This window comes from Pristiophorus japonicus, chromosome 3 (assembly GCF_044704955.1).
Source record: "Pristiophorus japonicus isolate sPriJap1 chromosome 3, sPriJap1.hap1, whole genome shotgun sequence".
NCBI classification, from domain to species: Eukaryota; Metazoa; Chordata; class Chondrichthyes; family Pristiophoridae; genus Pristiophorus; species Pristiophorus japonicus.
Window position 1 is genome coordinate 324,533,532 of NC_091979.1, and position 13,984 is coordinate 324,547,515.

Consider the following 13,984-nt stretch of genomic DNA (forward strand, 5'->3'; position numbering starts at 1 on the left):
CACTGGGACACTGAGACACTGAGAAACAGAGACACTAGGACACTAGGACACTGGGACACTGGGACACTGAGACACAGAGACACTAGGACACTGGGACACTGGGACACTGGGACACTGAGACATTAGGACACTGGGACACTGGGACACTGGGACACTGAGACACAGAGAAACTAGGACACTGCGACACTGAGACACTGAGACACTGAGACACAGAGAAACTAGGACACTAGGACACTGGGACACAGAGACACTAGGACACTAGGACACTGGGACACTGGGACACTGAGACACGGAGACACAGGGACACTAGGACACTGGGACACTGGGACACTGAGACACTGAGACACAGAGACACTAGGACACTGCGACACTGGGACACTGAGACACTGAGACACGAGGACACTGGGACACTGAGACACTGAGACACTGAGACACAGAGACACTAGGACACTAGGACACTGGGACACTGGGACACTGAGACACAGAGGCACTAGGACACTGGGACACTGGGACACTGAGATACAGAGACAATAGGACACTGGGACACTGGGACACTGAGACACTGAGAAACAGAGACACTAGGACACTAGGACACTGGGACACTGGGACACTGAGACACAGAGACACTAGGACACTGGGACACTGGGACACTGGGACACTGAGACATAATGACACTGGGACACTGGGACACTGGGACACTGGGACACTGAGACATAATGACACTGGGACACTGATACACTGAGACACTGAGACACAGAGACACTAGGACACTAGGACACTGGGACACTGAGACACAGAGACACTAGGACACTGGGAAACTGGGACACTGGAACACTGAGACACAGAGACACAGAGACACTAGGACACTGGGACACTGGGACACTGGGACACTGAGACACTAGGACACTGGGACACTGGGACACTGAGACACTGAGAGACAGAGACACTAGGACACTAGGACACTGGGACACTGGGACACTGAGACACTGAGACACAGAGACACTAGGGCACTAGGACACTGGGACACTGGGACACTGAGACACAGAGACACTAGGACACTGGGACACTGGGACACTGGGACACTGAGACACTAGGACACTGGGACAATGAGACACTGAGACACAGAGACACTAGGACACTAGGACACTGGGACACTGAGACACAGAGACACTAGGACACTGGGACACTGGGACACTGAGACACTAGGACACTGGGACACTGGGACACTGAGACACTGAGACACAGAGACACTAGGACACTGGGACACTGGGACACTGGGACACTGGGACACTGAGACACTAGGACACCAGGACACAGGGACACTGTGACACTGAGACACTGAGACACAGATACACTAGGACACTAGGACACTGGGACACTGGGACACTGAGACACAGAGACACTAGGACACTGGGACACTGGGACACTGAGACACAGAGACACTAGGACACTGGGACACTGAGACACTGAGACACTGAGACACAGAGACACTAGGACACTAGGACACTGGGACACTGAGACACAGAGACACTAGGACACTGGGACATTGGGACACTGAGACACTGAGACACTAGGACACTGGGACACTGATACACTGAGACACTGAGACACAGAGACACTAGGGCACTAGGACACTGGGACACTGGGACACTGAGACACAGAGACACTAGGACACTGGGACACTGGGACACTGGGACACTGAGACACAGAGACACTAGGACACTGGGACACTGGGACACTGAGACACAGCGATACTAGGACACTGGGACAGTGGGACACTGAGACACTGAGACACAGAGACACTAGGACACTGGGACACTGGGACACTGGGACACTGAGCCACTAGGACACCAGGACACCGGGACACTGGGACACTGAGACACTGAGACACAGATACACTAGGACACTAGGACACTGGGACACTGGGACACTGAGACACAGAGACACTAGGACACTGGGACACTGGGACACTGGGACACTGAGACACAGAGACACTAGGACACTGGGACACTGAGACACTGAGACACTGAGACACAGAGACACTTGGACACTAGTACACTGGGACACTGGGACACTGAGACACAGAGACACTAGGACACTGGGACACTGGGACACTGGGACACAGAGACACTAGGACACTAGGACACTGGGACACTGTGACACTGAGACACAGAGACACTAGGACACTGGGACACTGGGACACTGAGACACTGAGACACAGAGACACTAGGACACTGGGACATTGGGACACTGAGACACTGAGACACAGAGGCACTAGGACACTGGGACACTGGGACACTGAGCCACTGAGATACTAGGACACTGGGACACTGAGACACTGAGACACAGAGAGACTAGGACACTGGGACACTGGGACACTGAGACACTGAGACACAGATACACTAGGACACTGGGACACTGGGACACTGGGACACTGAGACACTAGGACACTAGGACACTGGGACACTGGGACACTGAGACACTGAGACACAGAGACACTAGGACACTGGGACACTGGGACACTGAGACACTGAGACACAGAGACACTAGGACACTGGGACACTGGGACACTGAGACACTGAGACACTAGGACACTGGAACACTGAGGCACTGAGACACTGAGACACAGAGACACTAGGACACTGGGACACTGGGACACTGAGACACAGAGACACTAGGACACTGGGACACTGGGACACTGGGACACTGAGACACAGAGACACTAGGACACTGGGACACTGGGACACTGGGACACAGAGACACTAGGACACTGGGACACTGGGACACTGAGACACTGAGACACTGAGACACTAGGACACTGGGACACTGGGACACTGGGACACTGAGACACTAGGACACTGGGGCACTGGGGCACTGGGACACTGAGACACTGAGACACAGAGACACTAGGACACTGGGAGACTGGGACACTGGGACACTGAGACACTAGGACACTAGGACACTTGGACACTGGGACACTGAGACACTGAGACACAGAGACACTAGGACACTGAGACACTGGGACACTGAGACACTGAGACACAGAGACACTAGGACACTGGGACACTTGGACACTGAGACACTGAGACAATAGGACACTGGGACACTGAGACACCGAGACACAGAGACACCAGGACACTAGGACACTGGGACACTGGGACACTGAGACACATAGACACTAGGACACTGGGACACTGGGACACTGGGACACTGATACACAGAGACACTAGGACACTGGGACACTGGGACACTGAGACACTGAGACACAGAGACACTAGGACACTGGGACACTGGGACACTGGGACACTGGGACACTGAGACACAGATACACTAGGACACTGGGACACTGGGACACTGGGACACTGAGACACAGAGACACTAGGACACTGGGACACTGGGACACTGGGACACTGAGACACAGAGAAACTAGGACACTGGGACACTGAGACACTGAGACACTGAGACACAGAGACACTAGGACACTAGGACACTGGGACACAGAGACACAAGGACACTAGGACACTGGGACACTGTGACACTGAGACACGGAGACACAGGGACACTAGGACACTGGGACACTGGGACACTGAGACACTGAGACACAGAGACACTAGGACACTGCGACACTGGGACACTGAGACACTGAGACACGAGGACACTGGGACACTGAGACACTGAGACACTGAGACACAGGGACACTAGGACACTGGGATACTGGGACACTGAGACACATAGACACTAGGGCACTAGGACACTGGGGCACTGGGACACTGAGACACTGAGACACAGAGACACTAGGACAGTGGGACACTGGGACACTGAGACACTGAGACACTAGGACACTAGGACACTGGGACACTGGGACACTGAGACACTGAGACACAGAGACACTAGGACACTGGGACATAGGGACACTGAGACACTGAGACACAGAGACACTAGGACACTGGGACACTGGGACACTGGGACACTGAGACACAGAGACACTAGGACACTGGGACACAGAGGCACTAGGACACTGGGACACTGGGGCACTGGGACACTGAGACACAGAGACACTAGGACACTGGGACACTGGGACACTGAGACACTGAGACACAGAGACACTAGGACACTGGGACACTGGGACACTTGGACACTGAGACACTAGGACACTAGGACACTGGGACACTGGGACACTGAGACACTGAGACACAGAGACACTAGGACACTAGGACACTGAGACACAGAGACACTAGGACACTAGGACACTGGGACACTGGGACACTGAGACACAGAGACACTAGGACACTGCGACACTGGGACACTGGGACACTGAAACACAGAGACACTGAGACACTGAGACAATAGGATACTGGGACACTGAGACACTGATACACTGAGACACAGAGACACCAGGACACTGGGACACTGGGACACTGGGACACTGAGACACAGAGACACTAGGACACTGGGACACTGGGACACTGGGACACTGGGACACTGATACACAGGGACACTAGGACACTGGGACACTGGGACACTGAGACACTAGGACACAGAGACACTAGGACACTGGCACACTGGGACACTGGGACACTGAGACACAGAGACACTAGGACACTGGGACACTGAGACACTGAGACAAAGAGACACTAGGACACTAGGACACTGGGACACTGGGACAATGAGACACAGAGACACTAGGACACTGGGACACTGGGACACTGGGACACTGAGACACTAGGACACTGGGACACTGAGACACTGAGACACTGAGACACAGAGACACTAGGACACTAGGACACTGGGACACTGGGACACTGGGACACTGGGACACTGAGACACTAGGACACTAGGACACTGGGACACTGGGACACTGAGACACTGAGACACAGAGACACTAGGACACTAGGACACTGGGACACTGGGACACTGAGGCACTGAGACACAGAGACACTAGGACACTAGGACACTGGGACACTGAGACACAGAGACACTAGGACACTGGGACACTGGGACACTGAGGCACTAGGACACTGGGACACTGAGACACTGAGACACTGAGACACAGAGACACTAGGACACTAGGACACTGGGACACTGGGACACTGAGACACAGAGGCACTAGGACACTGGGACACTGGGACACTGGGACACTGAGACACAGAGACACTAGGACACTGGGACACTGGGACACTGAGACACTGAGAAACAGAGACACTAGGACACTAGGACACTGGGACACTGGGACACTGAGACACAGAGACACTAGGACACTGGGACACTGGGTCACTGGGACACTGAGACATTAGGACACTGGGACACTGGGACACTGAGACACAGAGAAACTAGGACACTGGGACACTGAGACACTGAGACACTGAGACACAGAGAAACTAGGACACTAGGACACTGGGACACAGAGACACTAGGACACTAGGACACTGGGACACTGTGACACTGAGACACGGAGACACAGGGACACTAGGACACTGGGACACTGGGACACTGAGACACAGAGACACTAGGACACTAGGACACTGCGACACTGGGACACTGAGACACTGAGACACGAGGACACTGGGACACTGAGACACTGAGACACTGAGACACAGGGACACTAGGACACTGGGATACTGGGACACTGAGACACATAGACACTAGGGCACTAGGACACTGGGGCACTGGGACACTTAGACACTGAGACACAGAGACACGAGGACACTGGGACACTGGGACACTGAGACACTGAGACACTAGGACACTAGGACACTGGGACACTGGGACACTGAGACACTGAGACACAGAGACACTAGGACACTGGGACATTGGGACACTGAGACACTGAGACACAGAGACACTAGGACACTGGGACACTGGGACACTGGGACACTGAGACACAGAGACACTAGGACACTGGGACACTGAGACACTGAGACAAAGAGACACTAGGACACTAGGACACTGGGACACTGGGACAATGAGACACAGAGACACTAGGACACTGGGACACTGGGACACTGAGACACTAGGACACTGGGACACTGAGAAACTGAGACACTGAGACACAGAGACACTAGGACACTAGGACACTGGGACACTGGGACACTGGGACACTGAGACACTAGGACACTAGGACACTGGGACACTGGGACACTGGGACACTGGGACACTGAGACACTAGGACACTAGGACACTGGGACACTGGGACACTGAGACACTGAGACACAGAGACACTAGGACACTAGGACACTGGGACACTGGGACACTGAGGCACTGAGACACAGAGACACTAGGACACTAGGACACTGGGACACTGGGACACTGAGACACAGAGACACTAGGACACTGGGACACTGGGACACTGGGACACTGAGGCACTAGGACACTGGGACACTGAGACACTGAGACACTGAGACACAGAGACACTAGGACACTAGGACACTGGGACACTGGGACACTGAGACACAGAGGCACTAGGACACTGGGACACTGGGACACTGAGACACAGAGACACTAGGACACTGGGACACTGGGACACTGGGACACTGAGACACTGAGAAACAGAGACACTAGGACACTAGGACACTGGGACACTGGGACACTGAGACACAGAGACACTAGGACACTGGGACACTGGGGCACTGGGACACTGAGACATTAGGACACTGGGACACTGGGACACTGGGACACTGAGACACAGAGAAACTAGGACACTGGGACACTGAGACACTGAGACACTGAGACACAGAGAAACTAGGACACTAGGACACTGGGACACAGAGACACTAGGACACTAGGACACTGGGACACTGGGACACTGAGACACGGAGACACAGGGACACTAGGACACTGGGACACTGGGACACTGAGACACTGAGACACAGAGACACTAGGACACTGCGACACTGGGACACTGAGACACTGAGACACGAGGACACTGGGACACTGAGACACTGAGACACTGAGACACAGAGACACTAGGACACTAGGACACTGGGACACTGGGACACTGAGACACAGAGGCACTAGGACACTGGGACACTGGGACACTGAGACACAGAGACACTAGGACACTAGGACACTGGGACACTGAGACACAGAGACACTAGGACACTGGGAAACTGGGACACTGGAACACTGAGACACAGAGACACAGAGACACTAGGACACTGGGACACTGGAACACTGGGACACTGAGACACTAGGACACTGGGACACTGGGACACTGAGACACTGAGAGACAGAGACACTAGGACACTAGGACACTGGGACACTGGGACACTGAGACACTGAGACACAGAGACACTAGGGCACTAGGACACTGGGACACTGGGACACTGAGACACAGAGACACTAGGACACTGGGACACTGGGACACTGGGACACTGAGACACTAGGACACTGGGACAATGAGACACTGAGACACAGAGACACTAGGACACTAGGACACTGGGACACTGAGACACAGAGACACTAGGACACTGGGACACTGGGACACTGAGACACAGCGACACTAGGACACTGGGACACTGGGACACTGAGACACTGAGACACAGAGACACTAGGACACTGGGACACTGGGACACTGAGACACAGCGACACTAGGACACTGGGACACTGGGACACTGAGACACTGAGACACAGAGACACTAGGACACTGGGACACTGGGACACTGGGACACTGAGACACTAGGACACCAGGACACAGGGACACTGGGACACTGAGACACTGAGACACAGATACACTAGGACACTAGGACACTGGGACACTGGGACACTGAGACACAGAGACACTAGGACACTGGGACACTGGGACACTGAGACACAGAGACACTAGGACACTGGGACACTGAGACACTGAGACACTGAGACACAGAGACACTAGGACACTAGGACACTGGGACACTGGGACACTGAGACACAGAGACACTAGGACACTGGGACATTGGGACACTGAGACACTGAGACACTAGGACACTGGGACACTGAGACACTGAGACACTGAGACACAGAGACACTAGGGCACTAGGACACTGGGACACTGGGACACTGAGACACAGAGACACTAGGACACTGGGACACTGGGACACTGGGACACTGAGACACAGAGACACTAGGACACTGGGACACTGGGACACTGAGACACAGCGATACTAGGACACTGGGACACTGGGACACTGAGACACTGAGACACAGAGACACTAGGACACTGGGACACTGGGACACTGGGACACTGAGACACTAGGACACCAGGACACCGGGACACTGGGACACTGAGACACTGAGACACAGATACACTAGGACACTAGGACACTGGGACACTGGGACACTGAGACACAGAGACACTAGGACACTGGGACACTGGGACACTGGGACACTGAGACACAGAGACACTAGGACACTGGGACACTGAGACACTGAGACACTGAGACACAGAGACACTTGGACACTAGTACACTGGGACACTGGGACACTGAGACACAGAGACACTAGGACACTGGGACACTGGGACACTGGGACACAGAGACACTAGGACACTAGGACACTGGGACACTGTGACACTGAGACACAGAGACACTAGGACACTAGGACACTAGGACACTGGGACACTGTGACACTGAGACACTGAGACACAGAGACACTAGGACACTCGGACACTGGGACACTGAGACACTGAGACACAGAGACACTAGGACACTGGGACATTGGGACACTGAGACACTGAGACACTAGGACACTGGGACACTGAGACACTGAGAAACTGAGACACAGAGACACTAGGACACTGGGACACTGGGACACTGAGACACAGAGACACTAGGACACTGGGGCACTGGGACACTGAGACACTGAGACACAGAGACACTAGGACACTGGGACACTGAGACACTGAGACACTAGGACACTAGGACACTGGGACACTGAGACACTGAGGCACAGAGACACTAGGACACTGGGGCACTGGGACACTGAGACACTGAGACACTAGGACACTGGGACACTGGGGCACTGGGACACTGAGACACAGAGACACTAGGACACTGGGACACTGGGACACTGGGACACTGAGAGACAGAGACACTAGGACACTGGGACACTGGGACACTGAGACACTGAGACACAGAGACACTAGGACACTGGGACGCTGGGACACTGGGACACTGAGACACTAGGACACTAGGACACTGGGACACTGGGACACTGAGACACTGATACACTAGGACACTAGGACACTGGGACACTGGGACACTGAGACACAGAGACACTAGGACACTGGGACACTGGGACAATGATACACTGAGACACAGAGGCACTAGGACACTGGGACACTGGGACACTGAGACACTGAGATACTAGGACACTGGGACACTGAGACACTGAGACACAGAGAGACTAGGACACTGGGACACTGGGACACTGAGACACTGAGACACAGATACACTAGGACACTGGGACACTGGGACACTGGGACACTGAGACACTAGGACACTAGGACACTGGGACACTGGGACACTGAGACACTGAGACACAGAGACACTAGGACACTGGGACACTGGGACACTGAGACACTGAGACACAGAGACACTAGGACACTGGGACACTGGGACACTGAGACACTGAGACACTAGGACACTGGAACACTGAGGCACTGAGACACTGAGACACAGAGACACTAGGACACTGGGACACTGGGACACTGAGACACAGAGACACTAGGACACTGGGACACTGGGACACTGGGACACTGAGACACAGAGACACTAGGACACTGGGACACTGGGACACTGAGACACTGAGACACAGAGACACTAGGACACTGGGACACTGGGACACTGGGACACAGAGACACTAGGACACTGGGACACTGGGACACTGAGACACTGAGACACAGAGACACTAGGACACTGGGACACTGGGACACTGAGACACTAGGACACTGGGACACTGGGACACTGAGACACTGAGACACAGAGACACTAGGACACTGGGAGACTGGGACACTGGGACACTGAGACACTAGGACACTAGGACACTTGGACACTGGGACACTGAGACACTGAGACACAGAGACACTAGGACACTGAGACACTGGGACACTGAGACACTGAGACACAGAGACACTAGGACACTGGGACACTTGGACACTGAGACACTGAGACAATAGGACACTGGGACACTGAGACACCGAGACACAGAGACACCAGGACACTAGGACACTGGGACACTGGGACACTGAGACACATAGACACTAGGACACTGGGACACTGGGACACTGGGACACTGATACACAGAGACACTAGGACACTGGGACACTGGGACACTGAGACACTGAGACACAGAGACACTAGGACACTGGGACACTGGGACACTGGGACACTGGGACACTGAGACACAGATACACTAGGACACTGGGACACTGGGACACTGGGACACTGAGACACAGAGACACTAGGACACTGGGACACTGGGACACTGGGACACTGAGACACAGAGAAACTAGGACACTGGGACACTGAGACACTGAGACACTGAGACACAGAGACACTAGGACACTAGGACACTGGGACACAGAGACACTAGGACACTAGGACACTGGGACACTGTGACACTGAGACACGGAGACACAGGGACACTAGGACACTGGGACACTGGGACACTGAGACACTGAGACACAGAGACACTAGGACACTGCGACACTGGGACACTGAGACACTGAGACACGAGGACACTGGGACACTGAGACACTGAGACACTGAGACACAGGGACACTAGGACACTGGGATACTGGGACACTGAGACACATAGACACTAGGGCACTAGGACACTGGGGCACTGGGACACTGAGACACTGAGACACAGAGACACTAGGACACTGGGACACTGGGACACTGAGACACTGAGACACTAGGACACTAGGACACTGGGACACTGGGACACTGAGACACTGAGACACAGAGACACTAGGACACTGGGACATAGGGACACTGAGACACTGAGACACAGAGACACTAGGACACTGGGACACTGGGACACTGGGACACTGAGACACAGAGACACTAGGACACTGGGACACTGGGGCACTGGGACACTGAGACACAGAGACACTAGGACACTGGGACACTGGGACACTGAGACACTGAGACACAGAGACACTAGGACACTGGGACACTGGGACACTTGGATACTGAGACACTAGGACACTAGGACACTGGGACACTGGGACACTGAGACACTGAGACACAGAGACACTAGGACACTAGGACACTGAGACACAGAGACACTAGGACACTAGGACACTGGGACACTGGGACACTGAGACACAGAGACACTAGGACACTGCGACACTGGGACACTGGGACACTGAAACACAGAGACACTGAGACACTGAGACAATAGGACACTGGGACACTGAGACACTGATACACTGAGACACAGAGACACCAGGACACTGGGACACTGGGACACTGGGACACTGAGACACAGAGACACTAGGACACTGGGACACTGGGACACTGGGACACTGGGACACTGATACACAGGGACACTAGGACACTGGGACACTGGGACACTGAGACACTAGGACACAGAGACACTAGGACACTGGCACACTGGGACACTGGGACACTGAGACACAGAGACACTAGGACACTGGGACACTGAGACACTGAGACAAAGAGACACTAGGACACTAGGACACTGGGACACTGGGACAATGAGACACAGAGACACTAGGACACTGGGACACTGGGACACTGGGACACTGAGACACTAGGACACTGGGACACTGAGACACTGAGACACTGAGACACAGAGACACTAGGACACTAGGACACTGGGACACTGGGACACTGGGACACTGAGACACTGAGACACAGAGACACTAGGACACTAGGACACTGGGACACTGGGACACTGAGGCACTGAGACACAGAGACACTAGGACACTAGGACACTGGGACACTGAGACACAGAGACACTAGGACACTGGGACACTGGGACACTGGGGCACTAGGACACTGGGACACTGAGACACTGAGACACTGAGACACAGAGACACTAGGACACTAGGACACTGGGACACTGGGACACTGAGACACAGAGGCACTAGGACACTGGGACACTGGGACACTGAGACACAGAGACACTAGGACACTGGGACACTGGGACACTGAGACACTGAGAAACAGAGACACTAGGACACTAGGACACTAGGACACTGGGACACTGGGACACTGAGACACAGAGACACTAGGACACTGGGACACTGGGACACTGGGACACTGAGACATTAGGACACTGGGACACTGGGACACTGAGACACAGAGAAACTAGGACACTGGGACACTGGGACACTGAGACACAGAGACACTAGGACACTGGGACACTGGGACACTGGGGCACTAGGACACTGGGACACTGAGACACTGAGACACTGAGACACAGAGACACTAGGACACTAGGACACTGGGACACTGGGACACTGAGACACAGAGGCACTAGGACACTGGGACACTGGGACACTGAGACACAGAGACACTAGGACACTGGGACACTGGGACACTGAGACACTGAGAAACAGAGACACTAGGACACTAGGACACTGGGACACTGGGACACTGAGACACAGAGACACTAGGACACTGGGACACTGGGACACTGGGACACTGAGACATTAGGACACTGGGACACTGGGACACTGAGACACAGAGAAACTAGGACACTGGGACACTGAGACACTGAGACACTGAGACACAGAGAAACTAGGACACTAGGACACTGGGACACAGAGACACTAGGACACTAGGACACTGGGACACTGTGACACTGAGACACGGAGACACAGGGACACTAGGACACTGGGACACTGGGACACTGAGACACAGAGACACTAGGACACTAGGACACTGCGACACTGGGACACTGAGACACTGAGACACGAGGACACTGGGACACTGAGACACTGAGACACTGAGACACAGGGACACTAGGACACTGGGATACTGGGACACTGAGACACATAGACACTAGGGCACTAGGACACGGGGGCACTGGGACACTGAGACACTGAGACACAGAGACACGAGGACACTGGGACACTGGGACACTGAGACACTGAGACACTAGGACACTAGGACACTGGGACACTGGGACACTGAGACACTGAGACACAGAGACACTAGGACACTGGGACACTGGGACACTGGGACACTGAGACACAGAGACACTAGGACACTGGGACACTGGGGCACTGGGACACTGAGACACAGAGACACTAGGACACTGGGACACTGGGACACTGAGACACTGAGACACAGAGACACTAGGACACTGGGACACTGGGACACTTGGACACTGAGACACTAGGACACTAGGACACTGGGACACTGGGGCACTGAGACACTGAGACACAGAGACACTAGGACACTAGGACACTGAGACACAGAGACACTAGGACACTAGGACACTGGGACACTGGGACACTGAGACACAGAGACACTAGGACACTGCGACACTGGGACACTGGGACACAGAGACACAGAGACACTGAGACACTGAGACAATAGGACACTGGGACACTGAGACACTGATACACTGAGACACAGAGACACCAGGACACTGGGACACTGGGACACTGGGACACTGGGACACAGAGACACTAGGACACTGGCACACTGGGACACTGGGACACTGAGACACAGAGACACTAGGACACTGGGACACTGAGACACTGAGACAAAGAGACACTAGGACACTAGGGCACTGGGACACTGGGACAATGAGACACAGAGACACTAGGACACTGGGTCACTGGGACACTGGGACACTGAGACACTAGGACACTGGGACACTGAGACACTGAGACACTGAGACACAGAGACACTAGGACACTAGGACACTGGGACACTGGGACACTGGGACACTGGGACACTGGGACACTGAGACACTAGGACACTGGGACACTGGGACACTGAGACACTGAGACACAGAGACACTAGGA